A 22,742-nucleotide genomic window follows, 5' to 3' on the forward strand; every position below is an offset into this window, starting at 1 on the left:
GTTTATTGCAGCGGTGTAGAAGCAAGTGGCATTTGCGTCTCCCTTCTACAATATACGGCCCGCCCCCCTCTTTAATGGTTTAGTCAGCATGACATAATGTAGGAAAGATTAGAGGCAGACAGCAGAGTCTGCCTCTGAAATCTACAGAGCAGAAAGGTAGAAGTGTGAGGGGAGGGCTTCTATTGTTATGGAGGTGGAGTCTGGATATTAATTTAATCGTGAAATTAGGTGATAATCATTTAATATTGGGTGGGAAATGTTAATTTATTGGTGGGGCATTTTATTTGATGGTGGGGACTAGTTATTTTATTAGTGGGGTCATAATAATGACTATTAATTTAAGGTGGTGTGGTGGCATTATTTAATTTTGGTTTTGAGGGGATTATTAATTTAATGTGTGGCTGAGTTTAGGGACAAGGAGGACTATTTTTATTTGTGAATACCTATCTAATACTGGGGAAATTTGGAGAGAAATAAGGGTAATTATTAAATGGGAATACTAGGTTTTAATAGTGCGGCTGTTTGGGGGAAAATAAGTGTATTTATTAAATGTAAGTACCATTAATTTAATGTCAAGGCATGTTTAGGTGAAATAGGTCAATTAATTCTGAATGCTATTAATTTAATGTTGGGGCTATTTGGGGGTAAATAGGTATGTTTATTAAATGGGAATGCTGTTAATTTGTGCTGGTTTCAGGTAGAGTGGTCTAATTATTAAACATATGTGCTATTGATTTAATGTTGATGCTGGTTGTGGGGGAAGGATACCTAAATGGTTCACTCACTACTAGACTTACCATATTTTATGTCCCTATCTCTTTTTTCTAAACAGGGACCCAACATTCCAGGATCCAGACAAGCAGCCGCAGGTAGCAAGCGCTGCAAGAACAGATATTAGAGAGCAGGAAATTCTGTCAAGTGTCCTGACTGGGGAATTCTCTATTGTGTGTTACTATCCTGCTCAGTTGGGACTTTGTTACAACTGCAAGGATAGCTGAGATGGGATGGATGTCCCAATTCCCACTGTATTGCTAGTTAAGGGCAAGCTGCATACACTACAGTTAGATGCATGCAGCTGGCCCTTAATAATTAGTTAAGAAATTGTTTTCCTTGGACTCTTCAATTTCATTATTATACTGTTGGTATCGGATCAGAGCCAACACTACCATATAATGCACCCCATGCTTCCCAAATAAAGTGAAACAGTTATAGGACCTTTTTCCTACTTGTCCTTTTAATTTGGATTCACCAGGAGCTTAATAAATTATGGGACAATCAGTATTGTGATTTTTTTTTTTCTTTTTTGATGGAAAATGGGAACTATCCTAGATTTATCGGGGGAACGATAGATGCCTAATTCCAGTGGTGCTGAATCTTATGTGGTTTCTCTTTTTAAAAAAAAACAAAAACTTTTTATTTTCAACAGACAACTGTATCACATGTTCATAAGAGAATATGTAGTGTAGAAATAACATAGTTAACGGGTCCAGTTTTCTTTTTAATAAAGTTGTAGGGAAGAGAGAAAAGGAAGGAGGGGGGAGGGCTACAACAGAGGGGGCAAAGCAGTTTTGTGGGTGGCTTTTAATCACAAAGAAGTCTGTTCAAAGGTAGAGAGTAAAGGAACCGGCAATCTGTTGAGGATCACAGGAACACTAGATCATCAGTGTTGAGTGTCTTTCATGGGTGAGCCAGGAATCCACGCCTGTGTGTAGAGATGTGGCGTGGTGCCATGACAAGACGAATTTTAGGCCCCGATACAGCAAATATTTTGCAACTACAAGTCCTAACTTACCGTATTGCAGAACATACTGTGATTTGTAGATCTACAAAACTGAAGAACCAGAGATACTGATAAATGTAGAGTGTCACTGACTGAAAACCTACCTACCTTGCAAAATAACCAGGGTATGGCCGGCGTTGGCAGGATTATAGGGCAAAAATAATTAAAATCAAAATCCACATTACTTCTGATCAGCAGCCTGGACTCCAACCACTTCAGCAGAAGAGAAGGAGGACGGTGAGGGGTGGGAAGGGAGAGGTGTTAGGAGGGGAAGGTGGGAGCAGGTGTAGATAAAATGTGGGTTGTGAGGGGCACAGGGGAGAACAATGCAGGAGATTTTTATTATTATTATTTATTTATAAGGCGCCACAAGGTTTCCGTAGCGCCGAACACAGTACAAATAATGGACAGTACAGGGAATAACAGTACAGAACAACAAACGAGTAATACCAAGACTTCAGAGGCTCCAGGCAAGCAAATATAATGGAGTTGGAGCAGAAGAGAAGGTAGAGAGACAGGAAGGAGAAGGGCCCTGCTCATAAGAACTTACATCATAAAGGGAGGGGAAACAGATGGCTGGTACAAAGGGAGTCAGAGGAGGGGAGTAAGCGCACATCTCTACAGAGGAGGAGCCAGGAGATGGGAGCGAGCATGGAGAGAGGGTTAGGTGGAAGGCTGGTAGGCTTTAAGGAAGAGATGAGTTTTGAATGTTTGAAGGAGCACAAGTTAGGGGACAAACGGATGGAGCGTGGGAGGCCATTCCAATGCAGGGGGCAGCTCAGGAGAAGTCTTGAATTCTGGAGTGGGATGAGGTGATCAGAGTGGATGAGAGACGACGGTCATTGGCCGAACGCAGGGACCGGGTGGGAGTGTGGGTGGAGATATAGGAGTGAGAAAGAAAGGACAGACACCCACAATACAAAGATACACAAACACAAAGATGGAACAACAAAGAGAGACTGATGGAGGAATAGAACAGCAGATACAAAAAAGGTATGTACACATACAGAGAGGGAAACACAAAAGCAGAGACGGGGATTATAGAAGCATACACCCTGGGGGGAAGGTTGGAATACAGACAGGGGGCATACTGTGTGCTGTGCACAGGAAGAGGCTTCACCCACTGAGAAAACAGAAAGCCTGAGTCATTAAAGAAAGTAAGGCAAAAAAAAGGAGTAAATGTTCTCTAGAGCAAACCATGTTACAATACAAGGGGTGCAAATTAGTTTATTATTTTGCACAAAAGTTAAATACTGGCTGTATTTCATTCAGTACACAAATACTTGATAGCTTTATTTTTACACTGAAATTTAAAGTTAATCTAGGACATGCCCTACCCCAACTATAAATCTGTTCCCACATTTTAAATTTACCTCCCCCTCCAATGCAAAATGGTTATGCCCAGGTACAAAGTTATTCCTTTTTTATGCTTTTCTCTCCTTAATTACTCAGGTCCAGAGGCTGCATGTAGACTCCACGCTGCACCCCAGCCTCTTTGCAGAGATCCGGGTTATCATGAAGGTGATAGGTTCATCTGCCATATCTGATTTTTACATAAAGCAATGGTGGAAGGATTGCTCTCTCTCCAGTGTACCGCTCTTACAGAATTACAAAGCATCCAAAATGTGGGATGAAACTTTATCAATTTTATAGATAGGTCCTGGGGAGGATAATCTAAGAAAAATATACAAGAACCTTTCAGAAGTTTTGCTTCAAGTAGCAAGTCCAGGAGATGGTGTATTTTACCCCTGAAGAGAGAAAAATATCTTTGGGCAAGTCCACCATACGTGGAGTATTGTGTCCTTATGCCCTCAATTCCTCCAGTAAGATTGGTTAGCGTTGGGGAACATCTTATTCAGTCTGGTACTACCGGTAGTATAACTGTCTCGTTAAAGAGCTAGAACCTGGCAATCATGGTGCCCAAAATTACATTCTGGGACCGTCCTGACATAAAGGTTGTGTCCCTCCATTCTAAACAATGCCATAATGCCATAATGCCATAATTGATATTATTTACATATTGAACATTATCAGAATCTTCTTGTCAGACGCCGTCCCCGCGCCTCCACGCTAAGCAGGGACGGACGTCTGACTCTCCCTAGCAACGGAGACGCATCTTCCGGCGGCGGTGTGCGCATGCGCGCCCGTCGCCATGACAACGGGACGCGCTGCTGATGCTTCCTGTCGGCGGCCAGCTGTCTGACCGCCAAATCACTGTCCACCAATGAGCATGAAGGACCTCCTATATATATCCTGCTCTGACATCACTAGGATGCCAGAGCAACTAGTTATCTAGCCTCCAGCGTTCCAGCTATACATTCTACTTGTATACATCCTATTGATTCCTGTTACTGACCCGGCTTCCTGACCTCGCCTTTGGATTCTCCCTGTGTCCTGCATTACTACTTCGGTTTGACCCCGGCCTGCTGACTATCCTCTGCCTCCTGAATTTGTACCTTATCTGCCCGCTTGGTTCTGACTCGGCCTGTACGTCTACGGATTTGCCCTTTCCTCGCAAGTAGCTACCTGGGAGGGCCGCGACCTGCACGTCGCTCGCCGCGAAGTCCAAACTCCCTTGCGGGGGTCCCTGGTGAATATCGGCGGCGTGTTAGACTCCGCGCCTCCTTGACTAGCTGAGCCAATACTTGCAGGAACTAAAGTCACCTCTGTGACAGTTTGCTCTGGCCATGTAGACCGAGTCGTCTAATGGAACCGTCAGCACGTGACCTACTACTCCATTTGGCGCATAGAGTTGAGAAACAAGAGGCTGAGCAAGCACAATTGCTTCATTGTATCCAAGGAGTCGCCTCACGTCTCGAGACCCTCCAGACCTCTATGTCCGCAGCTCAGAATGTTCCTGTGACCACCTCTGCGGCTGCAGAAACTTCCTCCTCTCCTTCCGTGGCATCCACTGCTGTTTTGAGACTTTCTCCACCGGAGAAGTTTGACGGAGAGCCTAAGAGATGCAGGGGATTCCTGAACCAGTGTCTTATTCACTTCGAGTGTAATCCAGCATCGTTCCCCTCAGAACGCATCAAAGTGGCTTTCATCATTTCTCTACTATCCGGACAGGCTCTCGCCTGGGCTTCCCCCTTGTGGGAACGAAATGACGCACTGCTTTCTAACTCTTCCACCTTTATTGAGACCTTCCGTAAGGTCTTCGATGAGCCAGGTCGCATATCATCAGCCGCCTCCAGCCTCCTTAACCTCCGCCAAGGACCCATGACAGTCGGACAATACGCCATTCAGTTCCGCACCTTGTCCTCAGAACTCAGTTGGAACAACGAAGCTTTAGTAGTGGCATTCTGGCAAGGCCTGTCAGATCGAGTTAAGGACGAGTTAACGTCTCGGGAGCTTCCTACTGATCTGGATTCATTAATCACCTATGCAACCGCATTGATCTACGCTTCCGAGAACGTACACAGGAACGTTCCACCTCCAGACGGGCCCCTACTCGCCTAGCTCCCATGTTCCAAAATCCGATACTTCAGGAGGAACCGATGCAAATTGGCCGATCTCGGCTTTCTGCTGAAGAACGTCAGCGACGTTTCAAACAGAATCTGTGCTTATATTGTGGGGATCCTGGTCATACCATATCTTCGTGCACTAAAAGACCGGGAAACGCCCCCTCCTAGTCGGTGGCAGGGAGGCCGACTTAGGAGTTGGAGTTACTACTCCCTACACTACCGCTAGCCCAGATTGCCTCATGCCCATCTCCTTGGACTCACCTGTCGGCCCCTTTGAGACCCTAGCCTTTGTGGATTCCGGCTCTGCCGGGAATTTTATATCTGCCACTCTGGCATCACAACTCCAATTAAATACACTGAAATTGCCTCAGCCGTTATTTCTCACCGCAGTGGATGGAAATCGGATCTCCAACGGGTCGGTTTCCCACATCTGTTCTCCTATTCGGCTGACGGTAGGGGTGCTACATTCTGAACTTATCGAGTTTTTGGTTCTTCCTCGTTCTGTCAACACTGTCATTCTAGGATTACCTTGGCTCAAACTTCACTCACCCCAGTTTGATTGGAATCGTGCTATGGTTACATCTTGGGGCCCACAATGTTTCAAGTCCTGCTTGTCTGGTCTAACACCTGGCCACTCTACTCTTCCTTGTTGACGGACATCTCCTCAGACTGAATTACCATCTGCATATAACTCATACAGAGATGTGTTCTGCAAAGCTGCGGCCGAGGTCCTACCTCCTCATCGGGCCTGGGATTGCTCTATTGAGCTTCTTCCTGATAAACCGCTTCCCAAGGGCAGAATTTACCCATTATCTCTCCCCGAGAATGCTGCCATGTCTACCTATATATCTGAAAATCTCCAGCGTGGATTTATCAGGAAATCTACCTCTCCCGCAGGGGCGGGATTCTTCTTTGTCAAAAAAAAAGACGGGACTTTACGGCCTTGCATCGATTACCGGCGATTGAATGCCATCACTGTGAAAAACAGATACCCGTTGCCACTCATCTCGGAACTGTTTGATAGGATCTCTGGATCCAAGATCTTTACTAAACTAGATCTGAGAGGAGCATATAACCTCATTCGTATACGCTCTGGTGACGAGTGGAAGACTGCCTTTTGCACTAAAGAGGGTCACTTTGAATATCTTGTGATGCCCTTTGGATTGTGCAATGCCCCTGCTGTGTTTCAGTCTTTTATTAATGAGATTTTTCAAGACCTTCTCTACGTCTCTGTAGTAGCCTATCTAGACGACATTTTAATCTTCTCTCCCGATCTGGCCACCCATCGTGCTCATGTAGGAGAGGTTCTTTCCCGGTTAAGAAGAAATAAGTTATACTGCAAACTCGAGAAGTGTGTCTTTGAGGTATCACAGATCCCCTTCCTGGGTTACATTGTATCTGGAGCCGGTCTGCAGATGGATCCTGTGAAATTATCTGCCATACTCGAATGGCCCAGACCGTTGGGACTAAAGGCAATTCAGAGATTTGTTGGATTCGTCAACTATTATCGACAGTTCATACCTCACTTTTCTTCCATCATTGCACCCATTACCCATCTGACCAGAAAAACAGCAAATCCTCTGGTTTGGTCTCCGGAAGCTATTTCCGCTTTTGAACTCCTCAAGAAAGCCTTCTCTTCTGCTTCAGTGATTGCTCAACCTGATCAGAACAAACCATTTTTAGTCGAAGTTGATGCTTCCTCGATTGGTGTCGGGGCAGTCTTGTCGCAAGAAACTAATTCTGGGAGACTAATACCTTGCGGGTTCTTCTCTAGGAGATTTTCCCCTTCTGAGTCTAATTACGGGATCGGAGATAAAGAGTTATTAGCTGTAAAGTCTGCACTTGAAGAATGGCGTCACCTCCTGGAGGGTGCTCTCCACCCGGTCACCGTACTTACCGATCACAAGAATCTCATCTACCTTCGGGAGGCTCGGTGCCTGAATCCCCGTCAAGCCAGATGGTCCTCATTTTTTGCTCGGTTCAATCTCAGACTCACCTACCGTGCTGGTTCACTAAACTCCAAGGCTGATGCTCTGTCCCGTTCCTTCGATACCTCTGATACTCCTCACTCGGTAAAACCCCCACCGGTCCTAGAACCTTCTTGCATTGTGGCAATCACTCGGACACCACCTGTCGGTTGCTCCTTTCTGGAACCACACCTTCGTCTGAGGGCGCTCCGTTGGGCACATGCTTCTAAGTTTGCTGGACATGCCGGATCAGAGAAGACTCTTTCATTACTTTCTCGGCAATACTGGTGGCCCACCATCCGTACTGACGTCCTGGAGTTCGTAGCCTCATGCACTACTTGTGCTCAGAATAAAGTACCTAGGCAACCTCCCGCTGGACTGTTACAACCCCTTCCAATTCCTGACCACCCTTGGTCTAGCATCTCAATGGATTTCATTACTGATTTACCACCCAGCAACGGCTACAACACCATCTGGGTTACTGTCGACAGATTTTCTAAAATGGCCCACTTCGTTCCCCTAAAGGGCCTTCCAACTGCAGCTAAACTAGCACAAATCTTTATCAAGGAGATCTTCCGCATCCACGGTTGTCCTCTAGAGATAATCTCGGACCGTGGCGTCCAGTTTATTTCTCGCTTCTGGAGAGCCTTCTGCAAGGACTTAGGTATCAGTCTTAAATTCTCCTCTGGGTACCACCCACAAACCAACGGTCAGACAGAGCGAGTAAATCAAGATTTAGAATTGTTTCTTCGTTGCTTTTCTTCACACAACCAATCCAATTGGAGTCTTCTGCTACCTTGGGCCGAATTTGCCCACAACAACCATGATCATTCTTCCTCTGGATATTCCCCATTCTTCACTGTATATGGGACCCATCCCATTCTTCCCTCGTTTTCTTTCCCACCCCCCACGGTCCCTGCCGCCCACGCTATGACTCAAGATATGGCTAAACTATGGGCTTCCACCAAACAGAATCTTCTCAAGTCTGGACGTCATTATAAAACTTCCGCTGACAATCATAGAAGAGTCGTACCAGTCCTCCAGGTTGGGGACAAAGTCTGGTTGTCCACTAGGAATTTGAGACTTCGGGTTCACTCCATGAAACTGGCACCCCGCTTCATTGGACCCTTCTCAGTCACTCAAATCATTAACCCAGTTACGGTTAGACTCCAACTTCCTCTGGCTCTGAAGATCCATAACACCTTCCATATTTCCCTCCTTAAACCTCTGATACTCAACAAGTTTTCCCAGGTCACCCCTGTTCCTCATGCCATTCCAACCACTATGGGGGACGAATTTGAGGTTAGTCAAATCCTGGAGGAACGTAAATTTTGAGGACGGTTACAGTACCTGGTACATTGGAAAGGCTTTGGTCCAGAAGAGAGGTCTTGGGTTTTTAAAGAAGATTTGCATGCCCCAGGATTATTATCCGCCTTTCTTAAACGGCGTTCTTTACCAGATGGGTCTTCCAATTGTGAGGAGGGGGGTACTGTCAGACGCCGTCCCCGCGCCTCCACGCTAAGCAGGGACGGACGTCTGACTCTCCCTGAGCGTCCCGTTGCTAGGCAACGGAGACGCATCTTCCGGCGGCAGTGTGCGCATGCGCGCCCGTCGCCATGACAACGGGACGCGCTGCTGAAGCTTCCTGTTGGCAGCCAGCTGTCTGACCGCCGAATCACTGTCCACCAATGAGCATGAAGGACCTCCTATATATATATACTGCTCTGACATCACTAGGATGCCAGAGCAACTAGTTATCTAGCCTCCAGCGTTCCAGCTATACATTCTACTTGTATACATCCTATTGATTCCTGTTACTGACCCGGCTTCCTGACCTCGCCTTTGGATTCTCCCTGTGTCCTGCATTACTACTTCGGTTTGACCCCGGCCTGCTGACTATCCTCTGCCTCCTGAATTTGTACCTTATCTGCCCGCTTGGTTCTGACTCGGCCTGTACGTCTACGGATTTGCCCTTTCCTCGCAAGTAGCTACCTGGGAGGGCCGCGACCTGCACGTCGCTCGCCGCGAAGTCCAAACTCCCTTGCGGGGGTCCCTGGTGAATACCGGCGGCGTGTTAGACTCCGCGCCTCCTTGACTAGCTGAGCCAATACTTGCAGGAACTAAAGTCACCTCTGTGACACTTCTACTTTTCCGTCTCTTCTTCTCCTTCCTTTTCCTCTCCTCATTGCACATTTGCCTTAATGACTATTGGTGATTAGTAGCAACACATTCATGTAAGTTATAAGGCAACTGGGTAAATGTGCGTAGGAAAACGTGATCAGCTGAAAAACACATTTCGAAATAGATATTATTACATAATTTATTAGTTGTGTAGCTGAAACCATTAACTCTTCATTAGCTTCTGTTTCAAGTCATAGTAAGTCATTTGTTACGATCCTTTCAATGAACAGCGCTACGTAATATGTCAACACTTTAAAAATAAAAGGTTTTGTGACTGTGAATTACACTAGTAAACAATTGACCCCACCAGCAATAAAACACTACACATAACATGAACCACAACATATGTTTAGATACTGAATAGTTTTATGAATCACTATTTCAATCTCTGACCCCTTTTTCTTACACATGCTACTACTTTCATTATTTTTTGATACATTTTAAAATGACTTATGTTATGTGCAATGGAAATAGATGGGCTGCCAGAATTGTTTATAACATTTTTTAGTAGAAATATATAGGAAGGGTCGGTGACCCTGTCACTTGGTTTCATTATATACAGACTCCTATGAGTACATTTACAGTTGGGTGTTTCAATAAAAATCGTTGGTTAAAATATAATTCCCCTTTAAGCTTGTTTAACACAATAAAAACCAAAACTCGCTACAGACGTGAACCCAGTCCACAGAGGCATGCCAATGAGGAATAATTATTTATGGCTTAAGCTGTGGATGGATTAATGATCTCAAAGTGCATTAGTTAAACCTCCTCTGCGAAGTGGTTCCACTAAGTGTTTTCTGTCAAACACTAAAAAAAAATGCTCAAAGATTGGGCAACAAAATGACCCATCTCCTGTGATACACGTTCTCACGTTTCCTATTTGTAATAGCTACGCCTCTTATGGTAGAGCAAGAAGAAAAAGATTAATATCAACTTCGACTTCAAATGTCATGACATCTTAGGTCATCTCTGAGTTTATTTTCAAATGTCTAGTGGAGTCTATTCTGAGTCATCGTAACCAGTGAGATGTCACTTAAATTATGTTTAATGTGTCTCTCCCCACATGAATACCTCAGTCTCACAGTCTATTCATGTGTCTAGTTTATTCAATTGGATGTGCCAAAAAACATGAATAATTACTGATAAAAATTATTTTTACACTTTTCAGTCGTGCTCACACAGTATATTATATAGATTGAAACAATGCGCAGCAAAGTGCTGTATTAAAAGCACTCACTTCAGTAGACTTGATGTGTCAGAATGCCACATAACCCAGGCCTAGGGCCTACCCCCAAGAATTGAGAATTGCGGACCCAAACTAGGTGGGGCTTACATGAATGTGAGCGGGGCCTCAGCAGAAAGTAGACTTGGTTTGGTGGACTGGGGTGGGCTTTGGGTGAAGTGGGCTAGTGGTTTGAGGGTGTTATGGGTGGGGCTTCACCTGTTCTGACTTTGTTCTGATAAATGTTTGGAGACATGCTCGGCCAATAGAATTGCAAGACAGTAGGCTGCATTGTACGATATTATTCACCTGCTGTGTATTCCTGCTGACAGACAAGGTACTATATGAGGGAAAAACCATAAATTGCCAAAGTGTCAAAACAATTAAATCTGGGCCTGATCAAGATGTCCATTTTTTCTTTCATATTTCTGTGTTTTTTCTTGCGTTAATGCATGAAAAAGATTTCTGCCTGAAATCGCCTTAACAACCAAGGAAACAAACTTGTGGGATTCTTTCCATAGTTACAGATGTTGCTGGGGAAGGTCAGTAACACTGTCGATTTCAGGCAACAATCCCGTTTCAAGTTTCGGGAAGTGATCCAGATTTAACAACCAATTTACTGATTTTGTTTAGGGAGAACAATTTTTGAGTGGTGTTACCCATTAATATAACAACATATTTAATATAGTACTACCATGTTCACAGACAGCAGTCCAATGCTATGGTACAGCTAGCCTTATATAGTTATATTAAAGAGAAAAACAAAATAAATTCTGGCCTTTCCTGTTTCAACTAATACATTGGAGAATCCCTTTCTAAGTGTGAAAGGACCTAAAGTCAAACTCACAAACAAACAGCAAGTGGTAACTTTAGTTCACTTATAAATTGCAATTTTCTCTCTCTTTGTAGGATTTCAGCCTCTTTCCCCAGGTAATGAGTTAGAATGACTGAGCAAACTGTCAGCCTTTTAAAATACAACTTGCAGTTTCAACGATTAATTAGCAAACTATCTGGCTGGCAGGTCAGAAGACCTGAGATGGGCCTAATGAATAGAGTCCCTCCCTCTCTCTCCATTCACACCAAGGTACCCTTGATCTGGCTCAGTGTTGCCTTTTCAACACCAACAAGTTTACCTGGAGATCAAAACACATAGGTCAGAAATCTGAAACTTACATAAAGTCCACCAATGATTTTGCCAGTGTTTTGCCCGTGTTTCTGTTACAAAGTGGTAGGATAGTAATTTTTTTGATGTATTGGGTCAAATGTATTTAATTATTTAGACTTTCTCCCTTCGAGTCTGAAAGTTGAGCTATAGAAGTTTTTTGACATACTTAGGAAGAGATCCAGATTTTTTTCAGTACAAATCGGGCAGATCCCCAAATAAGGACATTTTATAATACTCATCCCCTGTAGACAGACCATGGACATCTATGTTTTGTTCTAAAATTGAGCCAAGGGTTTTACGTAGTCTGCAGAGGGCAAGAGATACGGGGCAACCTTGCCTGAATCCATTGTGAATGTAAAAGCGAGTGGCGTAAAGTCAAACTCAGGAGACTATTGTTATTGGTGAATTATACAAAGTAAAACTAGCTCTAATAAGAGCTGATGAAAAGTCAGGGTCATAGTCATATATCGCCACAGTCAAAAGGCTTCTCTGTATTAAAAGCAAGAAGCATCAAGGCGGCTTTGTCTTGTTGGGCCAAATTAAATATAATAAAGATTTTGTAGATATTATTGCACTTTTGGAAGGCAAAAACCCCAATTGGTCAAGATGTATAAGAATTTCTAAGACTTGACTTACTCTTAGTGCCCAAACATTTATTATCATTTTCACACCTACCGCACACTGATTGGGTATGTAACTTCTGCCGACTGTTGCATCTTTATTATAGTTTGTGATAACTGTGACATTTTCTATCTGTATGTCCAGATGTAGAGATACACAAGACACTGCAAGAACTTAACACAAGTGAAGCTGATAATATCATTTGTACTGCGATGCTTTAATTTATGGATTCGTTTATATGTTCAATGTCTTTATTGTTGTTGTTTTTTCTTCTATAAAACCAATAAAGAGATTTTCAAATAGACACTGCAAAAACTTTAATCCAGGCACTCATCATCTCCCGCATTGACTATTGCAATACCACCCTTACTAGACTTCCCCGAATCACACCCCTACAATCTATTTTGCACAAAGTAGCTAGATGGATAAAATACTTCTACTAACATACAAGGTCATCAACAAAACTGCACCAACAAATTCCTCCTCAATTGTCTCAAAATATCTCCCAACTCGACACCTCCGTTCTGCACAAGATCTGCGTCTCTCATCCACTCTCATTACCTGCTCCCATTCCCGGTTACAGGACTTTTTTCGGGCTGCACCCACTTTGTGGAATTCCCTCCCTTGCATAATAACACTTTTCACTGGTCTATAAACATTCAAGCATTCTCTGAAAACCCACCTCTTCAGGCAAGCTTATAATATTCCCCAACCCCCCTCTTAATCACTCTAGGGTACCCTATTATCACCCTTTACACAGTTCACACAAAACAACCACTGATCTCTGTGTGACTAGATCATACAGCCCACTAAGTACTTTTTACATTTGCAATCTGGCTGGACAAATATGCAATATGTGCCACTTAACCGCATGTATCCAACTCCTATTGTCCCACAGATTGTAAGCTTGTGAGCAAGGCCTTCTTACCTCTCTGTCTGCCTGTTTCCAATTGTAAAGTGCTATGAAATTTGCTGGCGCTATATAAATAAATGTTGTTGATGATTATATATTATTTTGAAGAAGAGCGATGACTAGGGCGAGGAGATGAGTGAGTAATAAGTATCAGTAAATTGTTTGTAATAGTCCAAAGCACAACCAACAAGACTTGGAGCTTTTGACAGGGATCTCTTTGTTAAGCTTATGGTCAAAACTTTGCTGGAAAGTTACTTTTATGTTTTGTTTAATATGAGGAACTTGAAGTAAGGTCCAAAGGAGCCACCAATCTTGCTAAGATCTAGAAAGGTATCATCTTTCAAAAATCAACTCTGTTATGCCATGGACTGACTATGTGATTGGGTGTACTATGGCTAAGTGTGGTATAGAAAGACATAGGTCATTATCAAAAAAAAATTATCAATCAAGTTGTTCATTTTGTGTGGATGAGAGTAGAACATGCTTGCCAACACTCCCTGAATGTCAGGGAGACTCCCAGAAATAGGGGTGATCTCCCTTGCTCCCTGAAGAGTCTGGCATTCTCCCTGATGCTGAGCCAGTACAAGACGTGGTTGGCTTCACCATCTGTGGCATGATGACACAGTTCAGAAATTGTGTCCTATGTCCATATATTGATGCCTATGGAGGTGGCCCTTTTCATGGAGACCGAGATTTAATCAAAGACTGACAGGTAAGACAACATGAGTTCAGTAATGGAGACAGAAATGTAAAAGACACTTCGGTCTCTAGAGATTCATTAGCTGCTTTTCTTTAACGCATAGTTGCCTACTCTCCCGGTTTGTCCGGGAGACTCCCGCATTTATGGGAGACCTCCCAGGAGAGCAGGGCAACCTACCGGTTCTCGCCCCCACAATAGATTAGTGGTGGGGGCGGGGCTTAATGATGCAAATATTGTGTCATCTTAGTCCCCCTGCTGTAATTGGCCCAAACTGTGACACTCGTTTAGGGGGCAGGGCCAAAAGAAGCTATTCATAAAGCCCCGCCCCCCGCATGCCCACCTTCCCCGGGATCTCCCTGAAGCCAACGAGGAAAAGTTGGCAAGTATGGAGTATAAATTATAGTCCTTTATAGAACGAAGAATTAATCTACACACATCAAGGAGGCAAAAGTGGTGGGTCAGAGTTTTAGATGAGTTAAACGCATGAGAGAGAACAACAGGGCATTGAGTAGATTTAACCAGCAAGGGGTTCAAGTCTAGGTTAAAGTCACCATAAGAAGTTTGGATAGAGGGAGAGCTACTAACGTTGGATGAAATGTCTTTGAAAAATTCTTTTTGCAATTGGATGGGGTCACTCACGTTAAGAAAAGTCACTTTTTGCTGATTGAACAAGCCTGACACAATGAGAAAATGATCCTTTGTATTTATAAATGGAGTTTCATTGGATTTGAATAGATTTATTCAGAACTATAATGACTCATATAATCTTATTGTGGGAAGATGCCTGAAATTGAGAGGGGACAGAATTTTGGTTCTTTATGATTGGAGTAAAGAGTTTCTTGAAGAAAGAAAGTCTACATACTGAGGTATTCAGAGCAAACCATTCTACTTTTTTTTGACCGGCAGTTAAGATCTTTCATATTATAGGCAATCAAATTGATAACAATTTTATGTTGTTGATATTAATACTTCATTTTAAAATGTCAAAATGCAGAGGGTTGAAACATGTGTCTGTGAGTACCTGTGGAAAGGTAATAACTAGATACTAAGTGGTTTAAAGAATGAAGTTCGTTGGAGAGTGTTGGGACTAAACTTGATTGATAGATGCCCACTTTTTCTAGGTGTACCATGAAAACATATTAGAGTTATAATGAAACCCAATGTCACTGACAGGTGAAACACGGTTGCATGATAATTATAATAATGGAACATCTATATCTGTTATGGAAAACCAAGAGTAGATCGGGGAGACATTAACATATATAAAATCATAAAAATAAGTGATGGTGTATAGGACATTAACTTTCCTCAAATTAGTATTCACGTAGAGCCTTAATCAGTCCTAAATAAAATATATAGTGAGATTGGAAGAGACTTTCAATTAGAGATGGGCGGGTCCGGTTCTCCGAGAACCGAACCCACCCGAACTTTGGGTATCCGAGTACCGAGCTGAGCAGCTCGGTACTCTCCCGCCCATTCCGAATCCAAATCGAGGCCGAACGTCATTGTGACGTCGTCGGATCTCGGGACTCGGTTCTCGCGATACTTCAACTTTATAAATACACGCCTCCACAGCAATCCATCGCCATTTGACAGAGGGAGAGAGCAGGGTGTAGTCATAGGCTAATTAGAGCAGGGACAGAGAATACCATATTGTTCTTGCAATTGCTCTAACCAAAATCGCTAGTGCAGAGAGGAGGATAGAGGTTTATTATTTTTTCTTCATATTTGGCACTCCCCAGCGCTTTTGGGGTGTCCCCCATAATTGTGCATTAATATTTCTGGCTGTCAAAAGTCATATCTGTCAGCAGTATCTACTCAATAATTTGTAGCACTCCTCAGTGTTTTTGGGGTGTCCTCCCTAATTGTGCATTAATATTTCTGGCTGTCAAAAGTCATATCTGTCAGCAGTATCTACTCAATAATTTTTAGCACTCCTCAGTGTTTTTGGGGTGTCCTCCCTAATTGTGCATTAATATTTCTGGCTGTCAAAAGTCATATCTGTCAGCAGTATCTACTCAATAATTTGTTGCACACCTCAGTGTTTTTGGGGTGTCCCCCATAATTGTGCATTAATATTTCTGGCTGTCAAAAGTCATATCTGTCAGCAGTATCTACTCAATAATTTTTAGCACTCCTCAGTGTTTTTGGGGTGTCCTCCCTAATTGTGCATTAATATTTCTGGCTGTCAAAAGTCATATCTGTCAGCAGTATCTACTCAATAATTTGTAGCACACCTCAGTGTTTTTGGGGTGTCCCCCATAATTGTGCATTAATATTTCTGGCTGTCAAAAGTCATATCTGTCAGCAGTATCTACTCAATAATTTTTAGCACTCCTCAGTGTTTTTGGGGTGTCCTCCCTAATTGTGCATTAATATTTCTGGCTGTCAAAAGTCATATCTGTCAGCAGTATCTACTCAATAATTTGTTGCACACCTCAGTGTTTTTGGGGTGTCCCCCATAATTGTGCATTAATATTTCTGGCTGTCAAAAGTCATATCTGTCAGCAGTATCTACTCAATAATTTTTAGCACTCCTCAGTGTTTTTGGGGTGTCCTCCCTAATTGTGCATTAATATTTCTGGCTGTCAAAAGTCATATCTGTCAGCAGTATCTACTCAATAATTTGTAGCACACCTCAGTGTTTTTGGGGTGTCCCCCATAATTGTGCATTAATATTTCTGGCTGTCAAAAGTCATATCTGTCAGCAGTATCTACTCAATAATTTTTAGCACTCCTCAGTGTTTTTGGGGTGTCCTCCCTAATTGTGCATTAATATTTCTGGCTGTCAAAAGTCATATCTGTCAGCAGTATCTACTCAATAATTTTTAGCACTCCTCAGTGTTTTTGGGGTGTCCTCCCTAATTGTGCATTAATATTTCTGGCTGTCAAAAGTCATATCTGTCAGCAGTATCTACTCAATAATTTTTAGCACTCCTCAGTGTTTTTGGGGTGTCCTCCCTAATTGTGCATTAATATTTCTGGCTGTCAAAAGTCATATCTGTCAGCAGTATCTACTCAATAATTTGTAGCACACCTCAGTGTTTTTGGGGTGTCCCCCATAATTGTGCATTAATATTTCTGGCTGTCAAAAGTCATATCTGTCAGCAGTATCTACTCAATAATTTTTAGCACTCCCCAGTGGTTTGCGCTCAGAATGGATTCAAAGCAGTCCACATATGATCTAAATGAGCAACCAGGTTCTGTCACCAGTCCTGATGTTAGTGTTCCCAGTACGTCATCTGGCCAAGGCGATGTCAAACAACAGAGTGTTTTCAAATTAGTGCAAAAAACAAAAACCAAAAAAAAATTTACTGTATTGAAGCGAAAAAGAAGTGTAACTGAGCAAAAGTTAAGTGACGATAAAAAAAAAATTGCAAGCATGCCATTCTACACACGCAGTGGCAAAGAGAGAATGAGGCCTTCACCTTTGGCTATTAGTGGCAGATCCCAAAAAGTTACCCAGGCTACAATTGGTGCACAACTACTGTTACGCGTCAAAGCTGAGCTGCAAGATACCAGTGAGGCATTACAGGAGAATATTTGCTCTGATTCACAAATGACAACAATCCCTGTGGAGAGTCCATCCAACAGTGGGATGTCTAATCGTGAGCATTCTGCTGATGTGTGCCTTAATAGCCCGAGTGTAGCCGGTGATACCCAAATTGAGGATGCCACTTTGGAATTAGAAGAGGATGAGGGGGAGATTTGTGTAGGCGACGAGGGCGCTAATGAGGATGTTGATGAGGATGAGGTTGTTTGTGTAAGTCCTGCACCAGTGGCAGCAGTTCTGGCACGTGACAAGAAAAAGGCCATTGTCATGCCTGGGCATAAAACAAAAAAATCCACTTCTTATGTGTGGAATTATTTCTACCCAAATCCAGACAACAATTGTATAGCCATTTGTAGTGTATGTGAAGCCACAGTCAGTCGAGGGAGGGACCTTAACCATCTTGGAACCTCGTCTATGTTACGCCATTTAACGAGAGTTCATGGCAAAGTGTTGGGAAAAGCTGAAAGTTCTTCCCAAAAGAATACAAGCACTCCCTCATCAGCTAAGACCCTCCGCTCACCGACATACCGACGGCTACAAAATACACCCACCACACCATCCTCATCAATATCCTCAGTAGCGCTCGGAGTTAGCCCGGCATCCCACTTAAGGCTGGATGACTCCGGCACTATTATTGATTCCTCTGAAGAAAGCGTTAGTCCTGCTGCTGCTGTTGCTGCTGCTGGGGGTGAATCGTCATCCCAGAGGCAGGTGAATAAAATGAGCAGTCCTACATTTCAGCAATTAACTGTGAAACAATCATTTGCGAGGGGAAGCAAATATGACAGCAGTCACCCAGTCGCCAAGCGAATCACAGACGCCATGGCTGCAATGTTAGTGTTAGATCTGCGTCCAATCTCCACAATAAACGCAGCTGGTTTTTCACAGTTAATTGAGGTTTTGTGTCCGCGTTACAGAATTCCATCGCGACACCATTTCTCCCGTAAAGCTATTCCACAACTATACCAAAAAGTGTGTAAAAATGTAGAGATTGCGCTGAAAAATGCCATTCTGCCCACTGTTCACTTAACCACAGATATGTGGACAAGTGGAAGTGGCCAAACCAAAGACTATATGACTGTGACAGCCCACTGGGTTGGTCATTCACCTTCACCAGCAGGAACAGCAGCAGCATGTACACCACTACGTAACATTTGTCACAGGCAGGCCACTCTTTGTATCACCGGCTTCACTAACAGGCATACGGCTGACAATTTGTTACGCAAACTGAGAGATGTGATTGATGCATGGCTTATACCACTCGGACTCTCCCCAGGGTATGTCATTTCAGATAACGCCAACAATATAGTGCGAGCATTACAGCTGGGTGATTTCCAACATATTCCCTGTTTTGCTCACACCATCAACTTGGTGGTGCAGAGCTTCCTACGAAATAACCGTGAGGTGCAGGAGATGCTTTCGGTGGCCCGTAAAATTTCAGGCCATTTCAGGCATTCAGCCACAGCATGTAGGAGATTACAGCAGCTCCAAGAGCAGTTTAACTTGCCCTGCCACCAACTTAAGCAAGAGGTGGTAACTCGGTGGAATTCCACCCTGTACATGCTTCAGAGGATGGAGGAACAGCGCAAAGCCATCCAAGCATATTGCACAAGTCATGACATTGGGAAAGGAGGGGGGATGTATTTCACTCTTGCACAGTGGGGAATCCTTTCAGTGCTGTGCAAGGTGCTGAAACCATTTGAAGTTGTGACATGTGAGGTCAGTGCAGACTCTGCTAGTTTGAGCCAAGTCATTCCTTTAATTAGACTATTGGAAAAGCAGCTTGAGAAAATGAAGGAGGAGCTGAAAGCAAGCAATTCAGCAAAGTATGTTGGCCTTGTCGATCAAGTACTTAATTCGCTTCACAATGATCCTCGAGTTATTAAGATCTTGAACTCGGATCAGTACGTTTTGGCCACTGTGCTTGATCCAAGGTTTAAAACCTACATTGAGTCTTTACTTGTAAATGAGCGAGATGTGAACTTTTGCAAGGAGCTATTGCTCAGCAAGTTGGCCGCTGAACTGGGCCTCGGCTTGACGACGTGTCCTCCTTCACTTTCTCAAGCTGTTGCTCGTAAAAAATTAAATTTCCAAAAAAGAAGCAGGGAAGACACAGGGGGCAGACGAGAACAATTTAACATCTGGGCTGGTTTGAAGGATTTTTCAAAAAAAAGTGTCACTTTGCCCATAAGTCCATCCAATATGAGTATAAACATGCAAAGGATGGTGGAGGATTACTTTCAAGAGGTAGTTGATATGGAAATGTCAGACAGTCCCTTTCCTTACTGGGAAGAAAAGCAGGCCATTTGGAAACCCATGTACAAACTTGCTTTGCAATACCTAAGCTGCCCACCCTCCAGTGTGTACTCTGAACGAGTGTTCAGCACAGCAGGGAACTTAGTCAGTGATCGCCGTAGAAGGTTACTTCCCAAAAATGTGGAGAAAATGATGTTTATAAAAATGAACTACATCTTCCACGAGGAAGGCCTTCACCATCCAAGACATCCAAGCACTGACTGTTCTCTAATGGCGGATTCAAGCGGCGATGAATTGATAGTCTGTGATGATGACGTACACACTGATGAGGGTGAGGATGAAGCTGAAGATGATGCCGATAACATCTTTTTAAAACTTTCTATGTAAGTGTAGGGTGCAATCTACCCCCAAAGAGGAAAGGGACTTGTGGCATTTCCATATCACATACCATCTTGAAAGGCTGCTGTTAGGGCAATTTATCCTTAAGGGTAGGGTGTCATAGACAGAGTGACCCTAAACTGGCTTTGTCCATTTTTCATAATATTGTACAGTCTATAATGGCTGAATTTTTTAGTATTTTATACAAGTGGAGGGGGGCCTAGAGAGACAGAGTGACCCCAAACTGTCTTTCTCCATGTCAATTAATATTGTACAGTCTATAATGGCTGAATTTTTTGGTATTTTATACAAGTGGAGGGGGGCCTAGAGAGACAGAAACCAAACTGGCTTTCTCCATGTCAATTAATATTGTACAGTCTATAATGGCTGAATTTTTTGGTATTTTATACAAGTGGAGGGGGGCCTAGAGAGACAGAAACCAAACTGTCTTTCTCCATGTCAATTAATATTGTACAGTCTATAATGGCTGAATTTTTTAGTATTTTATACAAGTGGAGGGGGGCCTAGAGAGACAGAAACCAAACTGGCTTTCTCCATGTCAATTAATATTGTACAGTCTATAATGGCTGAATTTTTTGGTATTTTATACAAGTGGAGGGGGGCCTTGAGAGACAGAAACCAAACTGGCTTTTTCCATTTCTTTACATATTTAACTATAAGTGTAGGGTGTAATATACATTCAAGACGATGGCTGCATTGCCAATATGCATAGATGGAGAGGAAGACAATCTGTTTTGTGTGTAGAATAGGCCTACCAACGAAGAATTAAACTGTTTTTTTGGATGATTTATTACCTCAACAATTAGATTACTTGTCTCTAAAACAGTTGGAGCACTAAATTGGGTTAATTTAGGCCCAAAAACATGGATTTTCCCAAAAAATAGCAAAACAAAACCAAACAAAACCAAAACCAAAACCAAAACACGCAATGGCGGTTTTGCAAAACCAAAACCAAAACCAAAACACGACGGTAATCCAGATCCAAAACCGAATCCAAAACCAAAACACGGGGGTCAGTGACCATCTCTACTTTCAATACAAAAAGTTTCCACATGGTATAAAACAAGTTAAAACATCTAACAGAGAAACATATCACATATCCCAAATTATTAAAAACAACGATCACATAAAGATGGCAGAGAGATTATGAGAGAGGATAATTACACTCCAGCTCCACAAACACCTTATTGTCATTTGTCAAGTGATTTATCAATGAGGGGAACGTTCTATTTCCTGTGAAAACAGATGTTTATATATATTATTTTTTCAGTTTGATTTGCTGTAAATGAATAGTGACATTGCCCCTTCCTCAAGAAAATTAATACTATTGTGGGGGGATGGTGGCTACCACACACACACACATACGGATGCTGGGAAGGTTAGATCGACAACAGTTTAGAGAACATTAATTTTTTGCTCTTTCTTCAAAGTTTAATGTGGATCTTACAACGCAAAAATAATATATTTCCATTCCATAGACCCTCATCTCCCATCTTTCCTGATGCTGACATTCAATATGCTCACTGTACGAGCCTGCAGCAAAGTTGTTGGTGACACGGCGCCGGAAGGCCGCTTTACCCTCTGTTTTAGTGCTGCAAGTTTCAGTGCTTCACTGGCACTCATAATCATGACACTAAATGGGTCACAGAAACCCCTGCAGCTTCCCACTCGGGCAAATATCCCTACCGGTGTTTTCTTGTTGAGATGAGGAAATTTAAAACAATACATTTCAGGTTGGCAGCAGTAAAGCAAAAGATCATTTGTTTATTGCTTTTTCATGCCATGTGATTCTAAAACATATATTACAATTCTAATCTAGAAATACAATCCGTGAAAGCAGCATCTAGGATGGAACGAGTCTGGGACCGGTTAAGTTTAGCTTACGGGCAGTCTTGACATTTCCATCTAATAACCGTACAACGGTACCAGGCTGATCCTAAGGGGCTGCTTCCATCATGACATATCGACCAATCAAAACAAGCGTCCACAGTTTAATGCAGTTGATTATTTCAAAGCTGGAAATAATGAGTTTTCTAAGATATATTGTAAAAGTCACGCTGTGATGTATATCTCAGCCTTATCCAGGGAATTCAGTGTCTTCACGTTCTAAGGTTATTGTTTGATGAAAATATCACCAACTGCACATTTCTGCCGTGTGAACCGATTTGGATAACGTGCATTGTAAATCATTGAGAAGACACCAATTTTTTTATCCAAGAAACCAGAAGGTGTGTGAACAGTTTCATCATAAACACTTCCAACTGCCTACAATAGAGCAGTTTTGAAATTAATTGGATCATAAAAATGAATTATCCATGGTAGGTAGAACAGGATAGGAAAATTGTATAAACACATATGACAAAAATTTGGGCTAGGAAACTGTTGCTACATTTTAATTTATTGTAGGTGTCCTTCATTTTTTTTTTACTAAATACATTACATTGTCTTCATTTTCCTACTGTGCTTTCACAAAGGTCTTCATGTCATTCAGGCAGATGTTATCGTTGTCCATGTCGAT

The sequence above is a fragment of the Mixophyes fleayi genome, chromosome 5, assembly GCF_038048845.1.
Source record: "Mixophyes fleayi isolate aMixFle1 chromosome 5, aMixFle1.hap1, whole genome shotgun sequence".
Classification (NCBI taxonomy): Eukaryota; Metazoa; Chordata; class Amphibia; order Anura; family Limnodynastidae; genus Mixophyes; species Mixophyes fleayi.